Genomic DNA, 16,424 nt, shown 5'->3' on the forward strand with positions numbered 1-16,424 from the left:
ACTGCTACAACAATAAGCTTGCATTCAGGCATAAAACTAAAGTACTATCCTTTGTATTGGCCGTGGGTGTGTGTTAACCTGTAAATTTTGATGTATGTCCTGAAAATGTCCCACATCGGTCATTTGAAAAGGTGGCAACCCTACCAATGGTCAGAGCATTCGCCCAATATCTGCCCATTCGCGGTCCAAGTCGACCTTGTCTGGACAGCCCAAATATGAACGGGTATTACCCGGGTCTACCTACCATGTCATGAAAGATAAGCATTTGCGCATACCTATGTGCATGACATACAGCATTTGGAAGATCAAAAATGCTATGGTAGTTCCCGCAACCATATTTGTACCAGAGATATGTAGTGTATGCAATGTGTTCGGTCGTCTGTGCCATGGGCTGTGAACCAGAGAAGGGATGGATGGTTAGTGTTGAATATGGGGGTGGGGAGCGACGGGTAATGTAATAATTCGCCAAGTGTATACTGGGTAGGATGCACAATAGGTGAACTGGAGGTGTACAATGGAGCAGTGGGTGAATAAGAAAGAAAACCAAAGAGCAAACATGTACATCTGCAATACAACCTGACAGGCCATACTGTAGAACACAATCCCACAAACATATGAACATTAATAAGTGCTATACACATGTACAGAAATGTTAGCGGCTCACACCCACATAATGGTCTGGCCTGAACACAGCCATCCAACCCCAACACACCTGGATACATAATTGAATACCCATCATCCACAGCACAACACCCACCTCCCTCCTGAACTTCCACCAATACCACCCATACTCGAGCTGCTAGCTTGGCACAGCCATATTTGCCCATAGTGACCCCTACTCATATCTACTAGGCAGTCTCACCCTAGGCAGTCTCAGGATTGCAAACTATTTATCCCTTGCATGTATAACCCTACCTCATTTTTGTAAATCAAAAAAAATCAAGGTTATTGGTCTGTAAAATTTTTGTATATCCCTCATGGGATAAGTATCTGTTCCAAAGAATAGACTTGGTGGCATGACACGATGTCCAGTTCCGTAAACATCTGGACACATGTGGTATGAGCAATAGTTGTCCCCAACCCTGCTCAGCCTCCAGCCGGTCCTGCAGAGCCTACAACCTGGGAGTAAACACCTGACCATGATGCATGTCTCCCCACGGGAATATATACCTTACACATGTTCACATGAAGCATCCCCATAGCCATCTTCCAAATAGTACATGTCCACGAATTGTATACCCCATCCAGGTTCCTCTTCATAATGATGCACACAACCCCTGTATACAAACGGTACAGGTACCTCCCATATGCGGTCGTTCATATACATGGCCATGTATAACTCTAGATATGTAGTCATATCTATAAACGTACATAGGTAAATTTGCATAGCTACACATCACACATTCATGCATATAGGTAGTTGTCACATATGTGTCCAATCCATAAACATGTATACTTGCAAATGTATACATATGCATCGCAGAAACATATGCATAGTAACATGTACACCACCCGACTGTCACATTTGTCGCCAGTACCATGGAATGGCAGTAGTACAGTCATATACCCCATTTACCATTCATAGAGGATGTATCACGGATGGTTTAGTGTTAAAACTGGTGACTATGGTGTACCTGTTCCCGGGTCCAAGACAAGCAAGGGCTAATTTTATATGAAGGTCACAACAACGGCAGTCGGATATAGAGTGATTAAGGCACTGTAAAGCAGACGTAAGTAGGGTTACCACCTGTCCAACTTTGCGAGGGAGGGTCCCTCTTTGGGCAGTTGTGTCCTGACCAAAGATATTACAAATGGCAAATGTCCTGGGAATGTAGGACATAAGTATGTCCCATATTCCATGTAATAGTTGCATAAAATAGTTATTTCTGTATGTAAAATATCTAGATGTGACAAGAAACTGAATAAGCAACTAAACTGCTACAAGAATAAGCTGTCATTTAGGCAAATACATAATGTTCTATCCTTTGTACTGACCGTGGGTATGTGTCAGCCTGTGAAGTCAGATGTGTGTCCCGAATATGTCCCACTGTGGCCATTTGAAAAGGTGGCAACCCTAGACGTAAGCTGGTATGCAAGCGTGTATGCGTGACGGTATGTGGCAGTCATTCACAGTATGGGTAATGTAAATAGGCATGTAGGTGTATATGCATGTGTATGTACAGACAGGTATAATACATAACTAGTTTTATTTATATATATATATATATATATATATATATATATATATATATATATATATATATATATATATATATATATATATATATATATGGGTTCACTTCAATTCACTGAACTTTCAATTCACTGACTTTCATTTCACTGACACCATTTCACTGAAATTCATTTCACTGAAACTTCATTTCACTGAAAGTTCATTTCACTGACAAGTATTATTACAAAGTAAATGGAATATGCCCCCTTCCCCACTGTAGTGCGACCCTGGAGCAAAAATATATAGTTAGGGAGTGTGGGGGGGCAGAGCCCACCACATCGGGGGGTGTGGGGGGCACAGCCCCCCACTTACTTTTCTTTTACTAAGCAATATTATATCAAAACGTAAGAATATCATATGAAATGAAGTCTCTGCCCCCCACCCCCAACTATATATTCTAACTCCAGGGTCGCACTACAGTGGGGAAGGGGGAATATTCCATTTTATTGCTAATAATAGTTGTCAGTGAAATGAACTTTCAATGAAATGAAGTTTCAGTGAAATGAATTTCAGTGAAATGGTGTCAGTGAAATGAAAGTCAGTGAATTGAAAGTTCAGTGAACTGAAGTGAACCCATATATATATATATATATATATATAAAGAATAAACATGGTCATAATATAGCAGTCATAACAAATGTGAATGGGGAAAAAGCAGATCCCCCATAATATTTAGTGCTGGCATATCAAGTTAGCCAGAGAAGAGCACACCTCTGCATCCCCAACCACAGGTAGGATGCTAAACGGAGAACTAACTATATTCATGTGCTATGTCTAACCTTCAAACAGGTACAGGGCAGTCCCACACAACATTCAGTCAAGCCAAAAATCAGAAAACAAGTTAAACACCCTGCCCATGATATGAATGTATGTCCCAGGACTATTAGCTTGGGACGTCTGAATATACTTGGAGTGAGCCACCATATGGGACACATCTAAAGCAGTAGGGAATAGCACATGTGTAGTAGTGCAGTTTTCCCAACAGGAAAATGTATGCCTGCAGTGTTAGTGAAGTGTTGAGGGGTGTGTTTGTGTAACTATGAACCATGGGTATACATGTAAATGAAGCAAAACACCATTAGTGTAGTGGTTAGAGCATCCGACTATCGAGCAGATGTTGCCGGTTCGACTGCAGCACACACCCATTTACAACGCGTAATCCGTATACGAGCATATCTTGTTAATTTTATGCTGTATAGCGATATACAGGCAATTAAATGTGAACTGGGGTGAAGTATCACAGAAAAGAATGTAGAAGGATTATGCGTGACGTGAACAGGAGTTGAAACAGATAACCGCAGCTGAGAAGTGTTGTACACATCCTTTGTCCAACGGCCCTTCTCCCACACAGCAACGCAATATATTGTGTCTGCCAGGCCCAACACCAGGACCCTACACATCACAATCACCCTCTTTGGCCAGTTGTATCCTGTACACTTAGTGTCAACTCACAGATGTCCTGGGATCTAATGACAGACATATGTCCTATATTTATGTCATAGTAGCATAAAACTGTTATTCTGCATCTGATATACCTAAATGTCATAAGAAACTGAATATGCAACTAAAATGCTACAAGAAGAACCTGTGAATATGGGAACAAGAAAGCAATCATAACTAGTGTGAAGTAATATAGTTGGTCAGAGGTGGACAAACTCTCTGCATCTCTAACCACAGGTAGGATACTAACAGTAGAAATAACATTGTCCACGTGCTAAATCTGGGTTTCAAACAGGTACAGGACTGTTACTGCCCCCAGTTTGGCAAGCCAAAACCCAGATGACCACATGAACACACTGACAATCAAACACATGTATGTGTCAGGACTATAGGCTTTGGAGGTCTGAATATCCTCGGAGTGAGTCAACATGCGGCACGGGTCCAGAGCAGCAGGGAATATGGAATGGCGCATGTGTAGTAATGTGGTTTTCCCAGCCGGAAAATGGATGCCTGCTGTGTAAGTGAAGTGTTGAGGCATGTGTTCGTGTAACTATGAACCATGGGTAAACATGTAAATGAAACAAAACACCAATAGTGTAGTGGTTAGAGCATCCGACTATTGAGCAGACATTGCCGGTTCGACTGCAGCACACACCCATTTATGACGTGTAATCTGTATATGAGCATATCTTGCTAATTTTATGCTGTATAGCGATATACAGGCAATTAAATGTGAACTGGGGTGACGTATCACAGTAAGAATGTAGACGGATTATGTGTGACGTGAATCAGCGGTGAAACGGATAACTGCAGCTAAGTGTTACACACATCTTTTGTCCAACGGCACTTCTCCCACACAGCAACGCAATATATTGTGTCATCCAGGCCCAACGCCAGGACCCTACACATCACAGTCAATGTGATTTCCCAGTAAGCCATGGCAGTTATAACTAACATTGATGTTATCACAAATATAGCAGACAGCACAGTCATCCAACAGAATGATCAAAGTAATTAAATCATATAGATGTGTATGCATGTGTACTTAAACACACACACACACACACACAAATATATATATATATATATATATATATATATATATATATATATATATATATATATATATATATATAGGGTAACCACCTGTCCCACTTTGCGAGGGGCAGTCCCTACTTGGCCAGTTGTATCCTGTACACTTAGTGTCCCACTTTGCGAGGGACAGTCCCTCTTTGGCCAGTTTTATCCTGTTCACTTAATCAACTCGCAGATGTCCTGGGATTTAATGATGGACATATGTCCTATATTTATGTCATAGTAGCATAAAACTGTTATTCTGCATCTGAAACACCTAAATGTCATAAGAAACTGAATATGCAACTAAAATGCTACAAGAATAACCTGTGAATATGGGAACAAAAAAGCAATCATAACTAGTGTGAAGGAATATAGCTGGCCAGAGGTGGATAAACTCCCTGCGTCTCTAACCAGAGTTAGGATGCTAACAGTGGAAGTAACCTACTCCACGTGCTAAATCTGTCTTTCAAACAGGTACAGGGCTGTTCTGGTCCCCAATTGGACAAGCCTAAACCCAGATGACCACATGAACACCCTGACAATCAAACACATGTATGTGCCAGGACTATAGGCTTTGGAGGTCTGAATATCCTCTGAGTAAGTCAACATGCGGCACGGGTCCAGAGCAGTAGGGAATAGGGAATGGCGCATGGGTAGTTGTGTGGTTTTCCTAGCCGGAAAATGGATGCCTGCTGTGTAAGTGAAGTGTTGAGGCGTGTGTTCGGGTAACTATGAACCATGGGTATACATACAAATGAAGCAGAACACCAATAGCGTAGTGGTTATGGCATCCGCCTAATGTAAAGGCATTCCTGGTTCAAGTTCAACTATAGCACATATAATTTTCCTTGTGGAATGAATGTTGCTGTGCTGTAAAGCCAACATTTAAACATGTAAAAGTGAATGTGTGTTTCGCATGGGGCTATTAACCAGATCTTTTCAATCAAAGTGCTACTGTCATAATGAATAAGGCACAAGTAAGCACAAATAAGTGGCAGTAAACATATGTAATGCACAGTAAACATAGGCGAGTGCGCCTGCACGGGTGCAAGCAGCTCCCAGCATAGGAAATGTATGTTTGTATGTACAGATGTAATTTATATATATATATATATATATATATATATATATATATATATATATATGAAGAATGAACGCCATAACAATAAAGCATACACAAGGGTTGTGAAGGGAATCGAGAGCAAGTAAGGTATTATATAGTGCTGTCAGTGTATGTCATATAAAGCTGCCCAGGAGTGAGCAGAGCACCGCTACTCACACCACAGGCAGGGTTCTACCAGTGGGCATAACATTGTTGAACTGCTACATCTACTTTACACACAGATGGAATGTAGTCCAAGTTGGGACCACCTACAATTGTAAAGCGCAAATGGCCTTAATCCATAACACCAGGAAAGGCACATATCTGCAAATATACATGGCGGGAGACCCTGTGAATACACGAGGCAGGACAAAATGTGTGTAGGGTCCCAAATGCTATGAGGAGATCAATGTATAAAGGTGTGTAGCATGTCTGCAATAACAAGTAGATAATATAGCAATAACTCACGTCTGGGTGTGGGTAATGTGGGATTTACCCACGGTTGGCGTAGTTTGGTCCCGAGGGCTTTGCCCTCGGGACCAAACAAAGACAACTGTGGGTAAATCCCACATTACCCACACCCAGAAGTAGGTTATTGCTATTATACTATGACATTATTTAAGAAAATAAATAATTACTTTTCTTAAATAATGGCATTGTATAATGCCTCTTTGCTGCCCTTCCGCAGCTGTCTGGTATCCGCGGCAGTTCTGATGTACTGCGCATGCCTACGCAGTACATCAGAGCTGTGGCCAAAAGCAATGGAGAAAGCAAGATCTCTGTTGCTTTTTACTGTTTTGCTATGTTAAATGGGTTTAACATAGCGAGACAGATTTAAAATAAGCAACGGAGATGTCCGTTGCTTATTTTAAAGCTGTCTCGCTATGTTAAACCCATTTAACATAGCGAGACAGGTTTAAAAAAAAAAGCAATGGAGAAAGCAAGATCTCCATTGCTTTTTACACACTGTGTCGCTATGTTAAACTCTTTTAACATAGCAAGACAGTATTTTAAAAGAGAGTTATACTAATGGAAAAAGTCAGGGCGACCGGACCTTTTTCCATTAGTATAAGTCGATTTATAACGTGCACGCTGGCCAATCAGCATGCACGTTTTGGAATATTAATGGGGGGTCATGGTATAATGGTTGTTATGCGTGGAAACGCAACACAGGTGGGGTGGAGGAACTATGGGTATGCGATTATGGATCCAAGTGTGCCAGGGTTGGATGGGCCGGTTCCAATGGACTACCCCGTGTAGGTCACCCAATACGTAATAGATATATATGCATACACACATGCAGACAACAATATGTTGAAGTACATTCTCTGTTACACATACATTCCATTTATTAACATAAATAATATGAATGTGCACAGACAAACATCGACAGTAGATGGAATAATAGGCTGTGCAGACGAGGGATGGGTCAAATGACACTATATCACATCCCAATTACCATCGGTAATCCGTACATGAACATATTGCGACATCTGTCCGCTGTATAACGTGCTAAATACCGATTACAAGATAACCGGATTGAAGTGTCGGTGTCATAATGACTAAGGCAATAGTATGTTGGTGAAGCATATATAAACACCATTACGCATGTGTAAGTGCATATGAGCAGGAAATGTATTGGTCAATGGACACACAGATGTATATATACACACACACACACACACACACAAATATATATATATATATATATATATATATATATATATATATATATATATATATATATATATAGACAGCAGGATATGAATATACATGTATGTATACATATGCAGATATATCTGTATATATCAATGTACATAGATATATATATATATATATATATATATATATATATATATATATATATATATATATGTTACTGTAAATAGACACATGTACATACCTAGGTTACATTACAGCGGTTACGGGTAACATATGTTCAGACCGGGCATATGTTGGTGGGAGGTCCAATAAACAAACGTCTACCTCCCACACACCCCCAGCTAGGCTGGTGAGACATACAGATACGCAATAAAGGTAAATACACCACTGCTTCCCAGAACACCGGCAGGAAACTACCAGTGGGACAGATCTACAAGGTCTACACTTTAAACATGAACGGCGGTGTCCCTTGTGGGACAACAAAAATTCTGCTCTTGTAGGCAAGCCCAGTAATGATTGACGCAACCAGGATGTAGCTGTACGTGGAACAGAAGGTTGTGCAAGCCTGATAACACATGGGTTGACACAATGTATGACGTGTCCCGACACAGGGAGAGTGGGCAGTGTGTAGAAGTGTGTTCATACCCCACCTGCGCTCACAGTAAGAATGAGTGCTGTAGAGGAGTGTCAGGTAGGGGATCCATGGGTATGCGATTATGGGCCTAAGTGTGCAGGTGTTGGCTGGCAGAGATGTATTAGGACCACCCCATGTAAGTAATTAATATTCCGATGTGGGTATAGCAGATGCCCATACCTCCCAAACCTTAAGAGCACATCTACTGGATAGTCCATAAACCATTGGGGGAACACATAGGGACCATATCAGTGAACTGTCCCCAGTTATCAGGGACGTCCATGATTACGAATCAGAATCTAACAGTCCCAACTAAACCCTTCTAGAACTAGTGATATTAGGTGGACAAGTGGCAGAATACACGTAATGAATAATGACAACATGTACGAGTCATAAACTGCATGTACCTCAGACAATGTGTATGAATACATATGCTCTGGGACTGTCAATGTGTCAGGATAATAGCACCAAACATCTAAATATGTCCCTGAGGGTGTTATGCAGTGTCCCTGAATCAGTGTTCATTCTCACCCATTCATATGTGAGATCTGCTAGTGACAGAAGGCGTATATTCCGCTGACTACCTTAGGCAGATGATAGCATAATAGGCTGGGGTTACCACCTGTCCACCTTTGTGAGGGACACTCCCCTTTGAGCAGTTGTGTCCTGCAAAATAAATGTAATTATGGCAAATGGCCTGTGATTTAGGGCAAATAATCCATATATTGTCTGTAGTAGTTGCATAAAATGATTATGTTGTATCTGAAACACCTTCTGGAGCATTTCTCCCTGGGCCTCCGCTGAAAACAGGATCTGTGGAACCTAGTCGGACTTTCCCTGTCAACAAATGTTAAATAAATAAAAAAAATAAATAAATAAATGTTATAGGAAACAGTATAAGCAACTATAATGCTATAAGAATAACCTTTTATTTAGGCAAAACAGTGAAGTACTCTCTTTTCTACTGGCTGTGGGTATGTGCTTCCCTGCCAAATCTGACATCTCTACATACAGGTCCTATAGGGTTGTCACCTTTCATAATGGCCAAAGTGGGACCTGCTCTGTAGAAATGTCAGACTTACTAGGTCAGAACATACCTACAGCCGTGCATAGTACAGAACTAAAATCTCTTTGGATTCTCACAATTAATAAACACTCCTACTAGAATCCACAAACCTAGCAGTAAGGAAACTACTCTTGACTGGATCCTTATTAACAGCCACCCTGAAACCTATACTCCAGGGACCCTTCCCAATGATATCAGCGACCATATGCTTACCTACATTATTAGACAAAAAGTCCATATCCCAAATAACCTTAATCTCAAAACCTCCCGCTCAAAAAAATTCTTTAATCCAGACAGCTTCCTAAATGAACTGCAAGCATGTGAATGATCACCACTGACCCATCTTGAACTTGATGAGGCTGTGACCTACTTTAACATTAACTTTCTTCAAATTCTAGATTACCATGCACCTTATCGCTCTACTAGAATAAGAACCAAATCTGTCCCATGGCTCACAAAACAAACTAGGCAAAAGATGCTCCTCAGAAATAAACTCAGGACTAAATGGAGAGTCACCAAATGTCCATCAGATCCCCTCCACTTTAAACAGTTAAGAAATGCCACCAAGAATGATATTCTTAGAGACAAAAAAGACTTCTACCTTCATCTCCAACAAACTAGCCAACAAACTCCACAAAAATTTTGGTCAGGGATAAACAAACTTCTTCAGCCAGGTCACTCTACTACTCCGGCCCCAGCAGGTTTCAATCATAATAACTCCAACCAGATCCCTGATGCCTTTAATAACTACTTTACAGAAGCCATTCAAACCCTAGCCAATTCTTTACCACCTTTTACTGCTTCCCCACTAAATACCTCCAAGACTTCATCTCCTACCTTTCAAATACAACCTGTACTCACATCTCTCATCTGCAAGCCACTTCAAAAACTGAAACCTTGCACCCCTTCTGCTGACCGTCTCCCATCTGAATACCTACAAATTGCTGCAAAAGCCATAGACTATCCCATCTCTATCCTTATTAACAGAGCTATCTCAGAAGGCAAAATCCCTCTACATAAAGGTGGATCTTCTATTGAGCTTTCTAAGTTTCGACCTATTGCCTTACTCTCCCCATTAGCTAAGATAATGGAAAAATGTATTCACAAACAATTCCTAAACCACCTACTACAATATAACCTACTAGCAAACTGCCAACATGGCTTCAGACCATTCCATAGCACAACGACTGCCCTACTATCCTTCACCGACTCTATAAATAAAAATCGTAACGATAACTCTTTTTCCTCTGCACTATTCATTGACCTGTCAAAAGCCTTTGATATGGTTAACCATGACTTACTTCTAGACAAACTAAAGGCCCATTCTCTCGATCCACAAGCATTACAATTGTTTAGGTCGTATCTGGAAAATTGACAGCAAGCAGTACTTTGGGATAACAATCTGTCTACATTACTTCCAGTAAATATTGGGGTACCCCAAGGCTCTATCTTAGGTCCCCTTCTTTTTTCCTTATTTATTAACGATCTACACATGAACATACCTCAAGCCACCTGCATTTAATATGCAGATGACTCCACCTTAACCTGTACAGCTAAGAATATAGCCTCTCTCCAGTCCCTCACCCAAACTGTTTTTCATAATGTTGAAAACTGGTTCATGCAACACTACCTCCTCCTAAACCCCAACAAAACAAAACTACTGCTACTTACTCCAACTCTTATATCACCTAATCCATTCTTCTCTATAACCTCTAACAATGCTACCAGCATAACCCCAGATACTACAACCCGCCTACTAGGTGTAACAGTTGATAATTGTCTCAACTACGATGACCACATCAACTCCACCATAAAATCAGTTAACAAAAAACTTGGTACCCTCTATAGAATTAAACCCTTCCTTACCCCTTCTGCCAGGAAAACTATTGCCCAGACCCACCTCATTTCTACCCTTTTCTATGCCTCTGCTATATATACTAACCTATCTAAAAACAACCTCTCCAAACTTTCCACCTGTTATAATAGCATAGCTAGATTCATCACATGCTCCCCCTTTAAAACTCACCACTGCCTCAACCTCAAACAACTTGAATGGCTAGAACTGCAGAACCATGTACACTGTCAACAATTACTTATCACTCAAAAGATCCTATACCACCCCAACAACACCCCTATCCTCACTAATCTGATTACACCATATAAAAATCTAGCTACACTATGCTCTGCTAATAAGCTCCTAGTCTCCTCGATTAAATCCAACAACAAAGCTGGTGCCTCACTTTTCGCAAACACAGCAGGTAAAAACTGGAATCAGCTTCCTTCTGAATCATACCAACCCTTGCTTCTACTTCTCCATTTAAAAAACATCTGAAAGAACATCTTAAAACTCACTGGCTTTGTCCATGTGCTAACCCAGACTGATATCTTCTTCCCCTTCCTGCTCTTACCCCTTTCCCTACTCCTCAAACCAATGCCTCCAAATCTAGTTACTACTCTTTTATTCATAGTAAAAAATATAAGGGCTTTTCTCTCTTAATTGGGTCTTGCTCATACCTACTATTGTGTTTAGTATAATTTTTTTTAGTATAATTTTTATAGTTTACAATTTTATTATTATAATTTTTCTTTTGACCAATGCTGCCTCTGTATTGTGATTTTACATGTCTTTTTTATATTGTTAACTTTGTCACCGTTCATGCTTGGAGCTTTTCTCCCTGGGCCTCTACTGAAAATGGACATATATCCAGTTAGACTAGCCCGGTCAACAAATGTAAAATAAATAAATAAATAAATAAAACTATACGTATTTGCACAAATAAAATCTTAGTCTAGTAATGGTCGAATTGCTTATAGGTAGGTAGGTAGGTACTAGGCTATTGGCCCTGGGGCCTATACAAGCCCAGCCAAAAAGGTACCCTGGCTTTTGCCACCCAAGAAAATTATTTTCCTGTGCCACTGTCGAGCAGAGCCACAGAGGTGATCCCCGGGGTGAACTTCCTATTTCCCATCCAATCATAGTTTCATAGTTTCATAGTATAGTACTAGGCTATTTGCCCTGGGGCATTTGTAAGCCTAGCCATAGTGATGTGGCTTTTGCCACCCCATGAAATGGTACAAAAATGTACAGAATAAATCTAGAATACTGTGCCTCTGTCTAGTAGTGACACAATGAAGGTCCCCTTATATAATAGAATTAGTTTACTGTGCCCCTGTCTAGCAGTGACACAGATGTAACCCCTGGGGTAAACTTTCGATCTCCCATCCACTCATCAAGATTTCTCTTGAAGAGAGTCAGTGAGGGGCTCTGCCTAATACTAACTGGGATCCTGTTCCAAACTATGGGAAGCCTCTGGGTTATGAATCTATCCCTCCAGCATGTCCTATTCATACTTGTGCCGAGGTTTAAGTCTTTAGCTCTCGTGGTCCTGATGGATTTGGATTTTTTGAGGTGGAGCATGTCCATCAAATCCTGATTGGACATGGCCTTGTACGTCAGGCAGAGATCACCTCTGAGCAGGCGGTATGCTACTGAATAGAGCTGAAGTTTCTTTAGTCTGGCGGAATAAGACGTATGTTAGAGACCCTTGATCCTTTTGGTGAGATACTTTTGTGGTCTCTCCAGCTGTTGCAAGTGCCAGGTGAGGTACATACCAAATGGGGCATTGTACTCAATCATGGGTCTGATGAAGGAGGAATACAGGGGTACAATGACAAAGATTTTTCATCAAGATTTTTCTTGAAGAGTGCTAATGAGGAGCTTTGTTTGATATAGATAGGTAGTTTATTCCAGAGTATGGGAAGTCTCTGGGACAGGAATCTATCCCTCCGGCATGTTCTGTTTATTGTGGTGACAAGGTTTAGGTCCCTAGAGCATGTAGCTCGGAGGGATTGGGATTTCTTTAAGTGGAGCATGTCCAACAGCTCTGGGTTTGACATAGCTTTGTATGTTAGGCAGAGATCACCTCTGAGTAGGCGATATGCAACGGAGTAAAGCTGGAGTTTTTTGAGACGATCTGCATAGGACATCTGTTTGAGGCCAGTAATCCTCTTTGTGAGGTGTTTCTGTGGCCTTTCCAGTTGTTGTAGATGTCTTGTGAGGTACATACCAAAAGGGGCATTGTAACTCTATAATGGGTCTAATACGTGATGAGTAGAGGGGAAAAATTACCTCTTTTTTTCTGGATGAGAAACCTTTTGTGATGAGGTGTGCGATGTAGAAGGATTTCCTGACTACTGTGGTGATGTGATTATCAAAGGAGAGACTACTGTCCACCTGTGTCCCAAGGTCTCTTATCACACTTTCGGTGTTAAGTATACTACCGCCCATGTTGTAGTTCATGGGTACAGAGTTTTTACCAAAGGGGATGACAATGCACTTTTTAGCATTGAGCTTGAGGCCATGGCTTTGACACCAGGCATCTGTCTCAGTGAGGCCCTTTTGTAGGATGTCCACATCATTAGGCGTTTTGATTATGGCTCCTAGTTTGCAGTCATCTGCGAACTTCGTTAGCCAAAGACCTTCTGTGTTAGCCTGTACTTCAGAGAAGTAGATACCAAACAGGAGAGGACCCAGGACTGAACACTGCGGTACACCACTTGTCACTGGTCTGACGTCAGATTTGGAGTCTGCTACTTTCACAGTGTGGGTTCTGTCAGTGAGCCAGTTGGCAACCCATCTTGTGACATAGGGATTTATACCTAGTTTAGTGAGTTTATCTATAATTCCAGAGTGGGGGATGGCGTCAAAAGCCTTGGCAAGATCTAGATAGGCTGTGTGAACCACCTTACCCTTGTCTATGGCTTTGGTGACTGCTTCAAAGAAGTCTATCAGGTTTAGGAGACATGATCTGCCTTTTACAAACCCGAACTGGGTGGGATCCAGAGTTTGGAGATTACCAATGTCTTTGTTTATAAGTTCCATGATGATACGTTCCATGGCCTTGCAGACCAGGCTCATCAGGCTAATGGGGCAGTAGTTCCCAGGGTCCGTGGTGGCTCCCCCCTTGTGGAGTGGGATAACCATTGCTGTACGCCATTCAGCAGGCACAAAGCCTGAGGTGAGGCCATGATTGAACAAAGTACTTAGGTGGGGTGCCAGTTCGTTCTGTAGTTCATGTAGAACGCAGCCTGGGAGGTTGCCTGGTCCCATGGATGCTGTGTTCTTGACTTTGGAGAGTGCGTTTTTTACCTGTGCAGCCGTGATTACAGGAACTTTGCATTCTTCCGGTATAGAGATCGGCTCTTTAGGGGGTGAGAGGGGGGGTAAAGTTAGCACTGAACCTATCTGCAGGATGTTGGCAATATCAGTTGGAGCTGTATATTTAGTGCCATTGTGCTGTAACTCGAGAGCAGATCTGAGTGTTGCCATTGAGATTCTTGAGATAGCTATAGAATGCTTTGTGGTTGTCTTTAGAATTAGTGGCAATTTTGTTTTCATAACTAGCTTTGGAGGATTTTATCAGGGATCGCATCTTCTTACTGAGGTTGACCAGGGAGCTCCTCCACTCGTGGGATTTTACTCTCTTTTGCAAGAGTTTCTTCCTTCTGTTGTACAGTTTGTTTATGGCAGGTGCGGGTTATGTTATGTTATGCTACTTCACAGAACATATAGAAGTGTCATATATACAATAACTGTTACATGCAACTATCAGAGAAACGTTGAATATAATATTGTCCTGTAATCAGGACATTTGCTATGTCTTGATTATTTTCACAGGACACATCATCCTAAGGAGGGACTGTCCCACGCAAAGTGGGACAGGTGTTAATCCTAAAGTCCCACCTCGGCCAATTTAAAAGGTGGCAAACCTACAATAGGTATGCGGTAGCATGACTCGGCAGATGGATGTGGCTCCCAAAACACAATTACTTGTCTGTATTGCAGAGTATCAGTTTCCATGTATCAGCCAGACGGGAGCAGATTGTATGAGAACACACATATAATATGATTAACTCACTGGACAGGCCTCTGATTCCGTACAGTCGAACACCATGCTGTTGCCTAATGGGCAGCCATTCCCGATACTGTAGTCATGTAGTCCGATGTAATAGGCATCACAAGGGATCGCTCCCACCCAGGGGTGTGAATGACAGATGCAAGCACCAATGTCAGTGCATTTGCAAGTGCAGGAGCGAGCAGGTGTAAGCGTGTTTGGCTACAAGTATGCGAGTATTGCACTGGTAAAGAAATGTGGAGGCTAACCAAGTGTAAGAAGCTGTAACCAGAGGTCAGCAGTGCTTAACACCACACAAACCCATGCACAGCCACTCCCAACTGCTTCAATGTGCCTTACTCCCTCCATATCAAATGGGCTTGTTCTGCCCTGCAACCAAATAACCGTCCTTTGCAAGGGTTGGTACCAGGACCCTGCGTACACAGCTAATGTGAATTACCAATATGCCATGGCAAATATACAGACAATGGACAGTACCACACACATATCTTACAGCACAGTCATCCAAAAGTATAGCAATGCACCAGCAGATATATCTGGACCACTGTTGTTTGCAGACCTGGCCTTCATGTGTTTATGTGTGTGAACATGCCCAGTATGACCATTCCGCATGTTGTCGACTGACATTGCCGTCATACCTTCATGTGTTTGAGCATACCCAGTATGGGCAACTGTATCACATGTGTTACATGCCCAGGTAGTCTGTACTGTGGTGCCAACCTCTGCGTTGTACGCTGACAGATGGCATGTTGTGTCTGCAGGGTATCCATTGGTCATATGGCATTGACTATTGCTACATTTCTGCACAGTGGGGGGGGGGGCATCCGACTGGATCCACATTCCTAAACAGCAGCGGGGTGGCACACCAGACTGTTTCTATATGTGTATGTTGGAAGGGGGCACACCTGACACTTGTACACATTTGCTAGTACTATGCTGGTATGTCAGGTACTCCATTTCAGTGTGTAGCCCTACCTATTGTGCTGGCTAGAGGCATACCAGTGTACTCCAGATCTTAGCTTTAATTACCAACATATTAGTTTCTGATGTCTTAGCCTTCACAACCTACATCCAACTGCCTGACCTGCTGTAGTCTGTCTGTGTGGGTCTGTGGGGGGGGGGGTTACCCATAGGGCACATTCAGAGGCCATAGTACAGCATTTGTCTGTGTTGGTCTACACCTGTCCAGCTGGTTGAGACTTGTTTGGGCTGTATGAACACACATGATGCTCAGCCCATTACCCGCAGTGGGTTTTGTCACCCTGTGTACTACTGACCACTATGGTGACTCCAGT

Source organism: Protopterus annectens, chromosome 10.part0 (assembly GCF_019279795.1).
Source record: "Protopterus annectens isolate FY-2018-M chromosome 10.part0, PAN1.0, whole genome shotgun sequence".
Classification (NCBI taxonomy): domain Eukaryota; kingdom Metazoa; phylum Chordata; order Ceratodontiformes; family Protopteridae; genus Protopterus; species Protopterus annectens.